The sequence below is a fragment of the Biomphalaria glabrata genome, chromosome 11, assembly GCF_947242115.1.
Source record: "Biomphalaria glabrata chromosome 11, xgBioGlab47.1, whole genome shotgun sequence".
In the NCBI taxonomy this organism is placed as follows: domain Eukaryota; kingdom Metazoa; phylum Mollusca; class Gastropoda; family Planorbidae; genus Biomphalaria; species Biomphalaria glabrata.
In genome coordinates this window covers 19,809,030-19,824,783 of record NC_074721.1, presented here as the reverse complement: position 1 = coordinate 19,824,783, position 15,754 = coordinate 19,809,030, and the positions used below count along the sequence as shown (strand labels likewise).

General features: G+C 32.5%; 2 long non-coding RNA genes across 2 annotated transcripts; one reads left to right on the top strand and one right to left on the bottom strand.

Annotated features, from left to right (window-relative positions):
• The first annotated feature begins 1,737 nt into the window (after window positions 1-1,737).
• Window positions 1,738-5,914, top strand: LOC129921770 (uncharacterized). The gene is made up of 3 exons (XR_008773731.1): window positions 1,738-1,928; window positions 5,378-5,503; window positions 5,848-5,914. It is a non-coding gene; the product is annotated as an uncharacterized LOC129921770 (long non-coding RNA).
• A 2,135-nt stretch (window positions 5,915-8,049) lies between these two features.
• LOC129921771 (uncharacterized) lies at window positions 8,050-9,892 on the bottom strand. The gene is made up of 2 exons (XR_008773732.1): window positions 9,488-9,892; window positions 8,050-8,202 (listed from the first exon to the last, which is right to left on the bottom strand). It is a non-coding gene; the product is annotated as an uncharacterized LOC129921771 (long non-coding RNA).
• Window positions 9,893-15,754: the final 5,862 nt, after the last annotated feature.

Here is a 15,754-nt window from a genome sequence, read left to right as displayed (position 1 = left end):
CCTTCAACTCCCTCTCTCTCCTTCCTCTCTCACTCTCTCCTTCCTCTCTACTCTCTCCTCCATCTCCCTCTCTCTCCTCCCTTGCTCTCTCTCCTCCCTTGCTCTCTCTCTCTCTCTCTCCCAACATATGCAGTTTAAGTTGTAGGCCTAAATAGCTGCTTCGAAATCATAAAGGCGTAACTGACTTCTTTTATTTTTTAGGCAGGATGAAAGATTCATATAGAGAACTATTATGACTAAGTTTATATCAACTCACTGTGTCTGTTTATCTGATAAAATGTTTAAGCACATCCATTCTCGGGTCAAGTTTAAACTTTTCACAATTATTCATTAGTAATAATAATACATGAATAAAGAAATAAAAAAAAAACAAAATTACAAAGAGAGTTTGTGTGACACTCAGAGACGACCCCTATCGAATACACCATGTAGAATATTCGTGTTATACAAATAACAAACTAGTGCTTAAGAGGGAAGACATATTAGGAACTCGATTTATTACGTAAACACAAGCGGTGTTGCACTGACGCGCTAGTGTGCAAATGTACATATAATACGAATATGTAACCATGGAACTATACTAATGGAACAACAGCTCCTAGTTTTTACTAGGGGAGTGCCGTCGCGCATTTTTTTTCGCGCATGGTGCAATATGGAGAAATTCAGGAGGATGCAAAAGAAGAAATTTACTCCTCCAGTCACTTGGACTGACCTTCAATGAGAGTAAAACTTTCCTACGCTTTATTTTATTAAATCTCTAAAAATTTCATTCATTTTCTCACATTGTACATCATTATCATCTGTCCCGCGTAACCAAATCCTCCACTTTTCCCGGTCACCAATGGCCAATTAACAAGATATCAAGAGAGAGAGGCTGGTCCATTATTTGCGTAGTCCAGCCATCTTTTCTTCTGACAAACCTTTTTTCCTTTATTCTCTTGAAGGATATTTCTTTTTAAGTTAGTCTTACAAAATACAATTCCAAACCAACTCATGCAGTTATCGTCTTTTCACAGTATTGAGGAGTCATCCTTTTTGCCAGCCAGAGTGTTAATTGGCAAAAGTAAAAAATTCATTCTTTATTTTTTTTTAGTAAATATTCACAACTATATCTTTTATATAATAATATATTTTTTAAATAATAATATCTTTTATATAGACATGCTTTAATAGATCTAATAAATGATTAACGCGGCCCTACCAATATGGGTATATTAATACTTAAATCTGGGTATTTTAAATTTCGAATGCGCATTTTTTAAAAACCGAACTTATCTATAGATCTCTTATATCTAGAATAATCTAGATCTACAACACCCAGACTTAGACTATGGTTCTAGATCTATTTAAAGATATTTTTAAAAAAAATAACTCAATGGATCTAATAAAGTCATGATTTCCACTCTATTTTCTCTAGATCTAGACCATACATGAGATCAATATGAATGTTTATAGATCTAGTCTACGTCTAGAACTCTAGATCTATCGATCATCTATAGGCCAGGCGTATAGCTGTATTAACTCAATAACTGTGTATAGTCACATAATGCCTGTAGATCTATATAGTACCTGTACTAATATTAGTAGATGTAGATCTATAATAATAATACTTTTTAATGGTAGAAAGTAGATTTATAATCTATCAATTCTATCTAATCTAGACTTCACTTTCACATCATACGATTATTGATACAGACAGTGAATGAAACGAATGCAGTGATTATAAAAAAAATTATATTATTATTATACTTATAGCTGTACCAGTTGATTATCATCATCATCATAGATAATAATCTAGACTAGTATTCTAGATCTATAAATAATCATAGTCACTGTGATAGTGCCCTTTTTAGTCAATGTAGTCAAGTCAAGATAGTGGAACGTAAACTCGAAGGTTTAATACAATACAGTATAAGTAGAGTCTATGAGTTAGTATAAGATCTAATTATTTTGTTTCTTTGTATGTCAATGTCTCAATTAAAATAATTAATATCATCAGCCATATCATTTTAAATATTAAAATAGTAGACATAGATTTCTATATTATAAATAGATAGATTAGATCTATAAAATATAATTTTACAAACTTTAGAAATGATTGATTTTATTTTTAATTGATCAGCCTTCTAGACTAGATCTAGCATCTCTAGCTAGACTCTAACTTGTAGTTTGTAGATCTTGGAATTGGATCGAAATTCACCTTCCTAAATTGTCTCTAAAGTCTGTAGCTGATTTGAGAGGCCCAACGAGGCAAGAGTCTATTACTATTAGTACTCTGTCTCTTGATCTATCTAGTAGGCCTACTTAGCTAGTGCATTAGCCTTAGCCATAGTGTAGTCAAATCTTGACAACTAGTCTTCTAGATCTAAGCTTCTAGAATAATTAGATCTAGATCCAGTTTAGATTTAGAATATAAAAGTGCATGGGCGTAGCCAGGGGGGGGTTCTTGGGGTTCAACCCCCCCCCCCCCCCCCCGAAATGAAATCCCCCCCCCCCCTTGGGCTTGGGGGGGGGGGGGGGGAGTCGGAATTTAGTGACTGATTTTTTGCTTTGATTTTGTTTATTTTAGGTGAGATTTTAATACTAAACCATCACTTGCCCTAGCACAACCAAAGGGGTTTTGAGTTTAAAACCCCCTACCAGGGGGGTTCGAGTTTAAAAACCCCTACCAGGGGGGTTCGAGTTTAAAAAACCCTACCATGGAGGTTCGAGTTTAAAACCCCTACCAGAGCGGTTCGAGTTTAAAAACCCCTACTAGGGGTTTTGAGTTTAAAACCCCTACCAGGGGTTTTGAGTTTTAAGCCCCCTACCTGGGGTTTTTGCAGTTAACTCACCCTCTTCTATAAAACAAAACAAAAAAAAAATGCAAACGAAAATCCCCTAATTCCAAGAGCACAGTTAATGAAGATTTTGATTTTAAAACCCCGTCTAAAATTTACGATAAACCCCCTCTGTCATATAAAAAAAGCTAATTACGCACTCAAAATGTTATGAGCGTAGCTAAATGGGTTTTGACTCAGTTTTGAGTTTAAACCCCACTTCAGTGAAGGTAAAAAATACCTCTTTAATAATAATAAAAAAGCAAATTATACACTAAAAATGTTATGAGTGTAGTCTATGGGTTTTTGAGTTTAAACTCCCCTCCAGTGGAGTTTGAAGCTAAAAAGTACCTCTTCAATATAAACAAAAGAAAATTACTCACTCTAAAATCTATGAGCGTAGTCAAAGGGGTTTTGAGTTTAAACCCCCCGCCATCTTCAGTGTAAGAAAAAAAGCATATTACGCACTCAAAATGCTATGAGCGTTGCCAAAAGGGGTTTTGAGTTTAAACCCCCATTCAGAGGGGTTTGGTGCTAAAAATACATCTTCAATATAAAAAAAAGCAAATTACACACTAAAATTATTTGAGCCTAGCCAAGCCAATCGGGGGTTTTGAGTTTCTTCGACAGATGGCTTTTTTTTAAAGTTTAAAACCCCTCCAGATGGTTTTGAGTCTAAGATCCCCCTACAGAGCATTATGAGGTGGAAAACCCCCAACAGAAGATTTTGACGATAAAACTTCTCTTTTCGATATAAAATCTAAAGCAAACTACAGTCACTTAATTCCAAGAGCGTATTCAAGAGAGGTTACACATTTTTACCAGTGGCAGGGCTCCATTAATAAACTGCAGTGAATAGTCATCTGCCGAAATTGAAAAACACTGAATGTGGCTCAACAAAGATGGCTAAGACAGATTTTAGGAGTCAGTTATAGAGATCGGATCTAATTCAAGGAAATCCTATGCCGAACTGGGAGTCGACCCCTTAGTAAGATTGTGAGAGAACGACGCATGAGGTTTGCGGGACATGTTCTCCGACAAAATGAATTACGCATAAGAAGAGTTGCAATGATATCCTAGTACAACTTGACGCCACTCATTCATGGAGGTCCTCATGGTAGGTGGGAAGAGGCTTCAGACATTACCAGTGACAGATTTTTATGGAAACTGCTTGACGTCAAATGCTCCGAACGGCGTGGGAGGGTCTAAGTCAGTAAGAATAGCACATTAGGTTTTTGAAATAAAACTTTTTAATAGCATTAAAATGGACTGTAGATACCTCAGAATATGCATTTTGTTGGCTTTCAATACCAGAAATAGTCCTTGGCGGCGGGGCAAAGCCCCGCGCTGGGGGAGCTCCTAGCGCTCCCCCAGACCCCTTGCTAGTAGTGGCGGGGAGTCCACAATTTTATGGAAACAGCTTGATAGCAAATGCGCCGAACGACGAGGGAGGGTCTAAGTCAGTAAGAATAGCACATTAGGTTTTTGAAATAGAACTTTTTAATAGTTGGAAAATGCACTGTAGATACCTCAGAATATGCATTTTGTTGGTTTTCAATACCAGAAATAGTGCTTGGCGGCTGGGCTTCGCCCCGCGCTGGGGGAGCTCCTAGCGCTCCCCCAGACCCCTTTACTAGTAATGTTGTGGAATCTACAATTTTTTCACTAACTCATGGAAGAACCTATTCTAGGGCACAATAAACGTCTTCCGAAAGAATGAAGGGTCAGAATGTAATAAAGATTATGTACACACACACACATAAATACATTTTTTTTTTCGCGGGGGGGGGGGGGGGGAAGGGAGGGGTGTCGCACACCCCCCCCCCCGAAAAAAAATCCTGGCTACGCCCATGTATAAAAGTATTTTACTAGCTAAAATACTAAATCTACTGATCTAAATTCTAGATAGATATACAATATATAGATCCAGTTTAGATTTGGAATATAAAAATATTTACTAGCTAATATTCTAAATCTACTGATCTATACTTATTATTTTAGATATTATATGACATCTACAAAAATTATTATTAAGATATAATTATAGATTCTAGACTAGTTATTTATGTACATAAAATAAAAGATAAAATTTATGCAGGCCTAGATACCATAAATTTATAATTGATCCAGATCTATCAGTAAAAGTTACCTTCGATGGGAAGTTCTACCCAATCTAATCTATACAAGACAATTTATAATCCATGCCTCGCCTACACCCCATACATTAAATAATAGTTCCCATTCCATGCCATGCCCAGACCCATGAGTTCATGAAATAATAAATGATGTGGTGTCAAGTTGGATCTATCCCCTGAAATTCAGCACTTTAATATAAAACTCACATATCTAGTTAATTATTTGCTATGACACTCTGATCAACTTGGACTTGTGTAATACATATATGTTTCTTATCAGATTTAATGAATGAAGTTTTGGTGCATTTTAAGGCTACAAAAGTATCATCAGGTGCATTCTAACCATTGGTATTTTTCCTGGCAACATTTCTATTCTAGTCTGTGATAAATTATAAATTTAAAAAAATGTTTGTAATGTTTCAGTTATTAACAAGTAGAACCATGCCAACCAGTTCTGATGATGTACCAGAATGGCTCAAGGATCATACTTATACTATTTCTACTCTCTGGGCAGACATTAATAATATTGGAATCCATTCAATATTTATTGTAAGTACTACTATACAATTTTTATTTTAGTTATCTAAAAGATGTTTTATGAAGTGTGATTTTCATGGTCAAGCAACATCCAAATATCGGGGATGGAATTTAACATTTTTCTCTAGTTTTTTTTTTATAACACTCTTAAGCAAATTCATCTTTCATGAATGCCTAATATACTTGGCTGTTGTGCAGGCCATTCCTTTACAATAAACTGTTAGATGAAATTAGGCAAAATTATGGCTGATAATTTGTATGTTTGATACAACAATGTATTCAATTTAATAATATTATTTTTTAATTTTAATGTTTTCAAAAGAAATTAGCCATTATGCCTAATTGTATAATTACAGTTATGTTTGGAAATGCAAGAAAAAGGCATGCATTCCTGGCAAGTCAATGATTGGTTGCACCTCTTAAAGACCAACTGAAGAGGTTTTGGGGTCAGACGCGGAAACCGGTGTTATACTTTTTTTTAGATTCATAATGCTTAAAAAACATACATACGAAATTTTAGACATATATTCTTTGTAATTATTTAGATATAAGCAATTTAATGTGAGTTTTAGGGACTATTAAATTTCACAATCTCGAAGCCATTCGAGATCAGTATTTCCCAGACAACCAAGGTCGATGACGTAGTTTAAGGGAAATTAGGTCAAATTTTTCAGTTTATGGCTTAGCGTATTTCCCTATTCCTTTTTACAGGAATGCTAGTTTCTAAAAACAAAGGCGACTAAAACACGCCAATTTATAAAAAGTGGATGTTAGAGTTGGGGAAATTAGGTCAAATCACGCAATTTATGGCTTTGCATGTTAGATCTACTGTTTGTCGGCTTATTCTTGATCTAGTCAAGCGAACAGCGTTTCACCCCACGCAGTACCGCGAGCCTCAGTTCACATGTTTCGTTTTAGTCAAGTTACGCAATTTATGGCTTGTATGTTACTGCTTCAGGCTTATTCTAGTTCTAGATCTACTGCTTTTGATCAAGAGCAGAGTTCTTTTCTCAGATCATTAATGATGTACGAAGTAGACCTAAATTTAGATCTAAATCCAATTAGATGAAGTCTAGATCTAGTAATCTAGTAGTAGTATTGGATATTTAGAGATAAGACCTATCTATTTAGACTGATCCGATCGAGGTGCTGGGCCTAGATCTAGAAAAACAAAGTTTAAAATTATATACTCTATCTATACACTTAGTGATTATTAACCTATAGTCGTCCCTAAATAGGCCCAATATGGGAAAAAAAACAATTATTACAATGTGAATGTTGAGCTCATTCAATGTAGTTATTGTAGTATACGAATATATTTAATTTGAATCTAGAGTCACAACCCCGTACAACACTAGGCAAATAGCTTTAACTTAAACCTTATCTTAGACTTAAAAGTAGTCTGATTTAGATCTACTAGTAAAAAAAGTACTAGATCTAAATTTCTAAAAACTAATCTATAAGGCAAAAATTAGACCTAGATCTACCAATTCTATAATATTATTAATATACGAAATATGGATTTTATTACACTCTTATTTAAATATATTCGTACTGTATATTCGGGCCTATATACTTACATAGTTCTATAAATGTATATCTAAAAATTTAAGAGTTTTCATTTATCTCACGCTTGACTCATTTGTTGATTGGAATAGAATCATTAGATTATTAGATAGTTAAGTTAGCAAGTTAATCTGTAACTGTAGGTAACAAAGTTTTAAATTGTGTTTAGACTATAAATGAAAGAGATTATCCTACTGGAGAAGGAGTTGTCGTTTTTTTCTTTTCTCTGGGAAGTCAGAGAAGTGGAAAATAAATTATAGTATCAATATAATGTTAAGTAATGCATATAGGCTACTGTTGATGTAATTATGCAACTCATTTTATTAAATTTTAGTAACTCAATTATTGCCAGTTAATCACTGAATATATATTTTTTTTTATTGTTATTAAAAAATGCAGAGCTATTCATAATTTAAAGTGTTTAATAAATAAGGCTGGCAGTCGAGTCGAAAGATTAATGAGAAATGCAGTATTTTCCATGGCTACGCAGCCCCAGCTGCTAACTAGATATTTTGCTGCGTCCAGCGAAGACATAACCATATTCAGCTGGTGGTCAATTTAAATGTTCTTTACGACGTCTACGTCTTCCCTCATCAGTGGATTTTCTTTTGGCCTCTAATATGTATTCCACGTTGCAATTTCTAATAAATAGCATCATTCGAAGAATGAGATCCAACTTATTTTTAAAAAATGTAACCCCTTTACAGATCAAGTCATCATTGCAATGGACATTCAGATCTGCATTAACATAAAAATGATCAAAATTTGAATAGGTTTCGAAACGCAGAAAGTTGTGTGGTTTGCATTCCGAACTGTCTTCTCTGTGGTCTCAGGTTCAAACATTGACCACTGCCATTAACTAACATCCTGCTGGAGTTTTGGGCTATGACTTAATAGTATTAAATCCTGATTCGAAACTTTGTCTAAACCTAGCAAGTGAAAAGGAACATACTAAAATAATGTTGTGTGTATAATGAAGAACTCTATTAAAATGTGATTTTGTATTTACATTTATTGGTATTTATTATATAAAATAAAATTGTAGAATGTTTCTGTGATTTGTTTCACAGGGAATATTGTATTTCCAAAATGATGAAAGATCCATCTAGTAAACTTGTCTGTATGCCACATGTCATATATGTTTTCTGTAAAATAGATTTTAAAAAATTTATTTATTAACATTTATACTTAATTATGTATACATATATAGAACTAGTGGTTATATATATATATATATATGTTATACTGATTATCTGATCTAACATCAACATCTAACTCTTATTGTTCTTAATAATAATAAATTACTCTACTCTAGGTCTAGGCAATCTAATATATATAAGACCAGGGCCGGTCTTAAGCCACTGCAACCTATGCGGTCGCAGTGGGCCCTGCACTTTCACAGGCTTCGTGCTAATTCTAGGTGTAATAGTTAAATTGCAATATATATATATCGGTATATATAAAACCTGGAAATCTCATAAAAATCTCCTGAAAAATAGACAAAATTGTGGGTGTCATTCATTCCGAAAACGCTAATCCTACGCGCGATAAACGAAATAAGACATTGTCAGCTTTCATGTACTAAAATGTAATAATCAGGCAAATTTTCACTTTAATCAGAAGTTTCCATACTTTATTTACTTTAATAGAGTGACTGGCATTTTAATATGCCATAGGTTGCAAAGTTCGTAAAGTAAAGTTAATTTGATCGTAATCTTGTACTTAGTAAAGATTTAATAAAATTCAAAGTCGAATTTTTTTAAAATACGAAATCTTAATTTTCACTTATTATCCTTATTCCCACCCAGACTAGGCCCCGCGCAATCAGTTTCACATAGGGCCCCGCAATCGTTTGGACCGGCCCTGTTTAAGTTTAAGACTTAAAGAAATGTCACATGTGTTTAGTAAAAATCTGTATTTTATATTACCAATATAAATGATGACTTATTATTTTTTTAGATCTAAAGTTTAGCCTTATTAATTAGTATAGTAAGGGCTAGTAAAGAGTATAAATATATTCTATATAGATTTAGCTTAGTTAGGCTTTAGGTTTAGTCCTTGACTATTATAATATTATATTTATATCTATGAATAATCTTTATGCTATTGCTAGGACACTACTCACTAGGTCTTACTATTACAAACTATTACCAAAAAATGTTGGCGACTGGGCTTAGACTTAACATAGAGGCTAGTCTAGATTACTCTAGATCTACTTAATTAGTTAAATCTACTAGTTTATAAACTATTACTAGTACTACTAGTAGTATTACTACAATTAGTACAATAATAGTCGTCGAAGTACCTAATAATACAAGTCAAGTATTTATAAACTCTAGATCTAGTGAGTGACTAGTAAAAGTGTTAGAAGGCCTAGCTAGAATTAAACTTAGAGTTAGAGATATAGAAAATAATATAGATAGATCTAACCATTTAGTTTTGTTATAACTATTAGACTTAGTATAGTCTAAGTATAGTATACCTAGACCTAGTCCTAGATGATCTACTAGTACTTGATGATACTAGAGACTACTACTAGAGTAGACTAGGTCTAGATCTAGAGTCTAGATCTGAGTAGTAGATCTAGGATCTAGTGACAATCTAGAATCTAGTGACTAGATTTGACTAGATCTAGTCCTATTATTATAATCTATCTATAATTATATTAATTCAATAGTCTGCTCTAGAATATATTTTGAAAAAGTAGAAGAGTTCTCTTCATGGCATTTTGGTGCATCCCATGATAAGTAACATTTAAAATTGTTGGACAGCTAGATTTAGATAAGTTTATCATCTGAATCGCTATCAATAACGTATCCAGCCATGTCTATTATTATATACATTTTCTCAGTCCATTACAATACGTCACTTCCGGTTTCGGCCATTGAAGCTGATTTTCAAATCTCGTTATTTTTAGCGGCCCCCGTAAGGGGAAAAAGCCGCTATTAGAATTGTGCAAAATGTCCGTCTGTCCGTCTGTCACACTCAGATCTCGAAAACTAGAAGAGATATGAAAAATATTATTTCATCATTAAATCCGGCTTGAAAAGTTTAGGTGCAACGGCTACTTTTGGTTTTCTAAAAGCAAACCGTTTAATTTATAAAATTAATTATGCAAGCGATTTTTTCATAAAAATACACCAATTCTAAAACAATTACGTAAATGTAAGGGAGGCAATGTTACAATATGCTAACAAAGATGGACAATTTTTGTGTATTTTCAGTATCACTAAGTCAAATATATTTTTAAAATGTACAGGAAATGTTTACAACAAATACAAATAATAGTTAAAGACGTTTTTTCTGGTCAACTAGCTGCTAAAATTAAAAGAAAACATTTCTGTTTGTTTAAAAAGGCTAATAATGCACTTTGTATGTAAATATCACGGACAATTTTTTCAATGGACTTTTTATGCAGCGATTTTCGTGCAGTAGCGTAACGTCGCAACATGATCAGGTGCTAAACCAATTCCTTAAACTTTTTTTAAAAATCAGATTTTATTTATTTTTTGTTTAGTGCCCCCATCCGAATAAAAGAAGATTATTTTTGTGCGTTTTGTCTGTTGGTCGGTCTGTCCGTCACGATTAGATTTAAAAAACTAGAACTCTAAAAGCTATTGAAAATCTGATTTACCCTTTAATGTTCCTCCCATAACATCTCAATAGTTTTAAGTATCTAAAATTGATTGTTCCGGATTTTTTTGTGCAAATCTAATCAACGCCAACAAATGTTTGTTTGCTCTTCTAACTTATATTACATTCAATTTCCATGCTTAAACGTTGCAAAAACACATTATCAATAATATGTTGTTCTGTTTTTTATGTAAATAGCATATTAATGCTAAATCATAATCTCTATACTGACTTATATTTCATTAATTGTATAAATGTTCCGGATATTGTTTTATAAAACATGAATTATGCCTAATGATTGTTTGAAATCGCATAAGGCTTTTAAAAAAAGTAATTTACTAGAATAGATTACTGAAAATTACTTTTTAGACATTTAATTTTCTTGTAAAACATAACATATAATCGATACTGTAATCGATAAAGAAAGTTCCGGATTTTGTTTCTTACAAATCGTCGCCAGAAATTTCCGAATTTATTTAAAAATCTACTAACGCCAAATAATTGTTTGAACTCCCTCTTCTAATTAATAAACAAATAATCTTCTCATTTACGAAATAATGTTTTTACGGATTTTTATGAAAAATATTTTAACTCACTACTCTCTTACAGTACATTTAACTTTCTACCTAAAACATTAAAAAATCTAATTATCGTTAATATTATGTTCCGATTTTTAAGGAAAACAGAATCCAAACACCAAAGTAAGGTATGAAAATCTCTCCACGTGGCTGTAGTACATCTAATTTTTATACAAACCATCCAAAAAATTTAATTAACGGTATTACATTTTATCTGAAATTCTCTTTTTTTTTACTATTTATACAAACATCCGGAACAATCTATTATATAAACTTTTCAATTGTGTTCATACCTAAAAATTATTGCGATGTTTTGAAACGTAAAATAAAGGTTAATCAATTTTTAATAACTTTTAGTTGTTTTTTTTATATCAAGATAACGGACAGACCGACTGACAGACAAAACGCAAAAACAATGTGGCTTTGATTCTTTTTAAATAATATCTATTAGAACTCAGTGCACCAATGTCTATGAGCCCTCGTTTAATATCTCGTGTAAATAAAGAAATTTTTTTTATGGTACCGGTACTAGCCTATTGTGAGGTAATGGATTTTTTTTTCTTTGACGTCATATGAATGGACTCTTTAAATGTAATGTTAAAAGAACGCACTCGGTGCACCAATGTCTATTAACCCTCGAAAATATTTGCTTGTAATAATGAAAACATATTTTAGTCTAACTAAGCCGTGTGACGTAGTGTTTTGTTTTTCCTTTGACGTCACATGGAATGAATTCTTTAAATGAAATGCTAAAAGAACGCACTCGGTGCACCAATGTCTATGAACACTCGAGAAATGGCTCGTGTTGATAAAGGTGATTTTTAGTCTAGCTAGGCCTTGTGACGTAGTGTTTTTTTTTCCTTTGACGTCATATGGAATGAATTCTTTAAATGAAATGCTAAAAGAACGCACTCGGTGCACCAATGTCTATGAACACTCGATAAAAGGCTCGTAATGATGAAGGCGATTTTTATTCTAGCTAGGCCGTGTGACGTAGTGTTTTTTTTTCCTTTGACGTCATATGGAATGAATTCTTTAAATGAAATGCTTAAAGAACGCACTCGGTGCACCAAAGTCTATGAACACTCGATAAATGGCTCTTATAGATGAAGGCGATTTTTAGTCTAGCTAGGCCGTGTGACGTAGTGTTTTTTTTTTCCTCTGACATTATATGGAATTAATTCTTCAAATGAAATGAAAAAAGAACTCGGTATAGTAATGTTTATTAAGCCTCGTTATGTGACTCGCGTTTAAAAAAGGAATGATATCTTGATTTAGATCTAATCTAGATTTTTTAAACTAGATCTAGATTTTTATTACAGTATATCTAGATCTGGATTTATATTCTAATTAAAATTATTTTAGAGTCTAGATCTAGAATTTCTAGATCTAGTTTAGACTAAAATAGATTAGATTAAGATGTAGAATTTCAATTTCTAAACTTAAAGTGAAAAAAAAAAAGTGTAGATTTTCATTTCCAAACGTTTTGATCAATAATGTAATGTTTTAATATACTAAAACTAATCTACTATTTTTTTATTAAATTTAAATTTACGGCAAATGAATCTTTGAAACATTATTACTTTTGACCATCGGATGGCTGCCTGGTCATGCGGTTTGCGCGCTGGACTGTCGTTCAGATTTATGGATGGCCCAGGGTTCAAACCCTGCCCGCTCCCATCCCCCGTCGTCCTGCGGGAGGTTTGGACTAGGAAGTAATTATCTTCAACTCTGAAGGAACATCCGAAACGTGTAAAACATTTTACATCAAAATTAAATCTCCTCTTGAATATTATTTGCGAATATGCAGATCCGACAGGGATCCGACTTCGACGGGGGCCGCCTCTGAGTTTGTGTAACACAAACTCTCTTTGTAATCTTGTTTACACTTTCAAATTACTTTTTCTAATATAAATACGCTTTTCTAAAATCTCAAATTTTTAGGAACTAACTTTGATGCTATCTACTATCTAAATCAATCGCTATCTCAATTTCGAAAAAAACCTCTTCAGTTGGTCTTTAAAGGTAAGGTACTGCAATTTTTCCCTATGCACTTTTCTCATAAGCTGAAGTACTTGTATTTTTGAAAAACTAGTTTTCCATGAAAATGTAAATCATAATATATGTTATAGTTGCTTTTAGATGAGTGCAATGTCCATCAAATTAACTGAATAGCTGCCTTCACCTTTAGTAATAATTCATAACTATTAAGGTCAGGGCCATGTCTACACATTAACACAGTAGCTCCTTTTAGGTACAGACTATTTTTAGAATGGCAAAATTATATAATTATACTTAATAACATATATACGTTTAGCATGGTCAACACATATGTCACACATATTTTTATTTTTTTTAAATCCTTTTATTTATTTTTATAACTAGATAACTTTCTGTTATGAGAAAAGATGAGATTCTTGGACTCCTGCATAGCACCACCAGAAAGGAAAATCCCATCATGTTGCAAAATAAAAGTCTTGGACCAATTTTAATTTAAGATATATATATTATGCTGTAAGCTCTATGCATATTTATGTATATCCTGTCATTCAGCCAACAGGTTTGGATTTAGTATTTCTTTAAATCTGTTTGATATTGTACTTGAAAACTATTAATCTGAGCCCCATTAAAACAATAGGGGGTGCAGTGAATGAGTGGTAAAGCACTTGGCTTCTGTACTGAGGGTTCCTGGGTTCGATTAAGACTGGGATTTTCAATTTCAGAATTCAAAAGGCTAGGGATACATGGCAATAGTAAGGAATAAGTAAAGGCAGTTTGGGGATCCATGGCTGAATGGTTAAGTCATAGGTTTGAATCTCTGTGAAGACTTAGATTTAAATTTTTTAGATTTTTGGATGCCCCTGAGTCCACCTAACTCTAATGGGTAGCTGACTTTCGTTTTGGAAAGTAAAGATGGTTGGTTGTTGTGCTGGCCACATATGCACTGGCCAAAGAATCAAATGACCTTAACATCATCTGCCCTATAGATTGTGAGGTCTGAAATGGGATTTTTTTCAAAAGGTGGTTGGTTGTTGTGCTGGGTACATGGCACCCTCGCTAACCATGGGGCACAGAAACTAATAAACTTTATATCATCTGCCCCATAGATTGCAAGATATGTAAGGGAAATTTTACTTTTTTTAAATTAAAATAAGAATCTATCAAAAGTAAACACATAAAATATGGTGCATTCTCCTTAAAACTAAAACCTGGTGCGAAGGTTTAAAATGTTGGCAAAAAAAAGCAACATCATATATTCTTAATTCCCTTTGCAAAACTTACTGAGAAGAACATGCATGTTGTTCCCTCATAAGTTTCTTGACAGAGGAAATCTTGTTTATATTAGATTTGACTTAAGCAAATTAAGAAAAAAATTATAATCATTATTTCAAATGGTTGTATCTAAACCTTATGAATTATTTTTCAGTTATAAGTATATTGAGATTAATGGATAATCATGAAATTGTTAAATAATTGCTGCTGTCATTCCATTGACTAAAGAACCATAATTATTTTTTTTAAAATTAATTTCAAAATGATTTTTTTCAAGCATAGAGTTCACATAGATCTTGAGTGAATTTTTTTTATTTTATTTGACTAATGCTTCAATTTTATTGTATCATATTAGTTGTTAATTTTTATTACCCAGAATATTTAAAAAATGAGTACACTATTTTCATGTAATAATGTAACTTGGTATTCACACAATGCTCAAAATACACTATAATCTTTAGGCCATACAGATTTGTATAAATTAACTTGTTTAAATACATTGTAAATGTATATTGTTTGGATAAGAATAAAGTTTTTCTGTAGACAATTATTGTTCAAGATTTGTTGATGCTCCTGCTTAATCAATTATATATACAGATCATTAGTTTTAACACGTCTGATAATAAATGACAGTACAAGTTAGTGAATGAAAATTTGTCATTATTTCAGCTGCTTTATGCCTACATCAATGTGAGGTACCAGTACTTTGATTGTGTCATATAACAATTTAAAGCAACATTTTGAAATGAATAGTCTGTAGAATTGACAGTAAGTACATTTAAGTGATGGGCTGTGATCTGCGTGAATTGAGAACTGATCATGTATTGAATTTGTGTTTTTGATCTTTACTTCAAGTAAATGTTAATGAGCAATTAATTTTTAATGAATAAATAATTTAAAAATAAATACAAAAGAACCATAAACATCTACTTTAGTTTAATAATTTTTTTTCATCAGAACAGAATTTCCAACTTTGCATTCTTAAAATAAAATATAATTTATTTAGAGTAGAGTCAGAACACAAAATCATAGTTTTAAAATATTAAGTAAATTAAGCTAAGCTGTGATCTCTTATAAACATTTGTATATAGACTATACACAATTAAATGATTATTTTTCATCAAATTGCAGGAACTAGTACATGTACTTATGCCTATTTGACAATAAAAAACCTTAGTCAATGAAATAGTAATACTAGTAAATGAGATAAAAG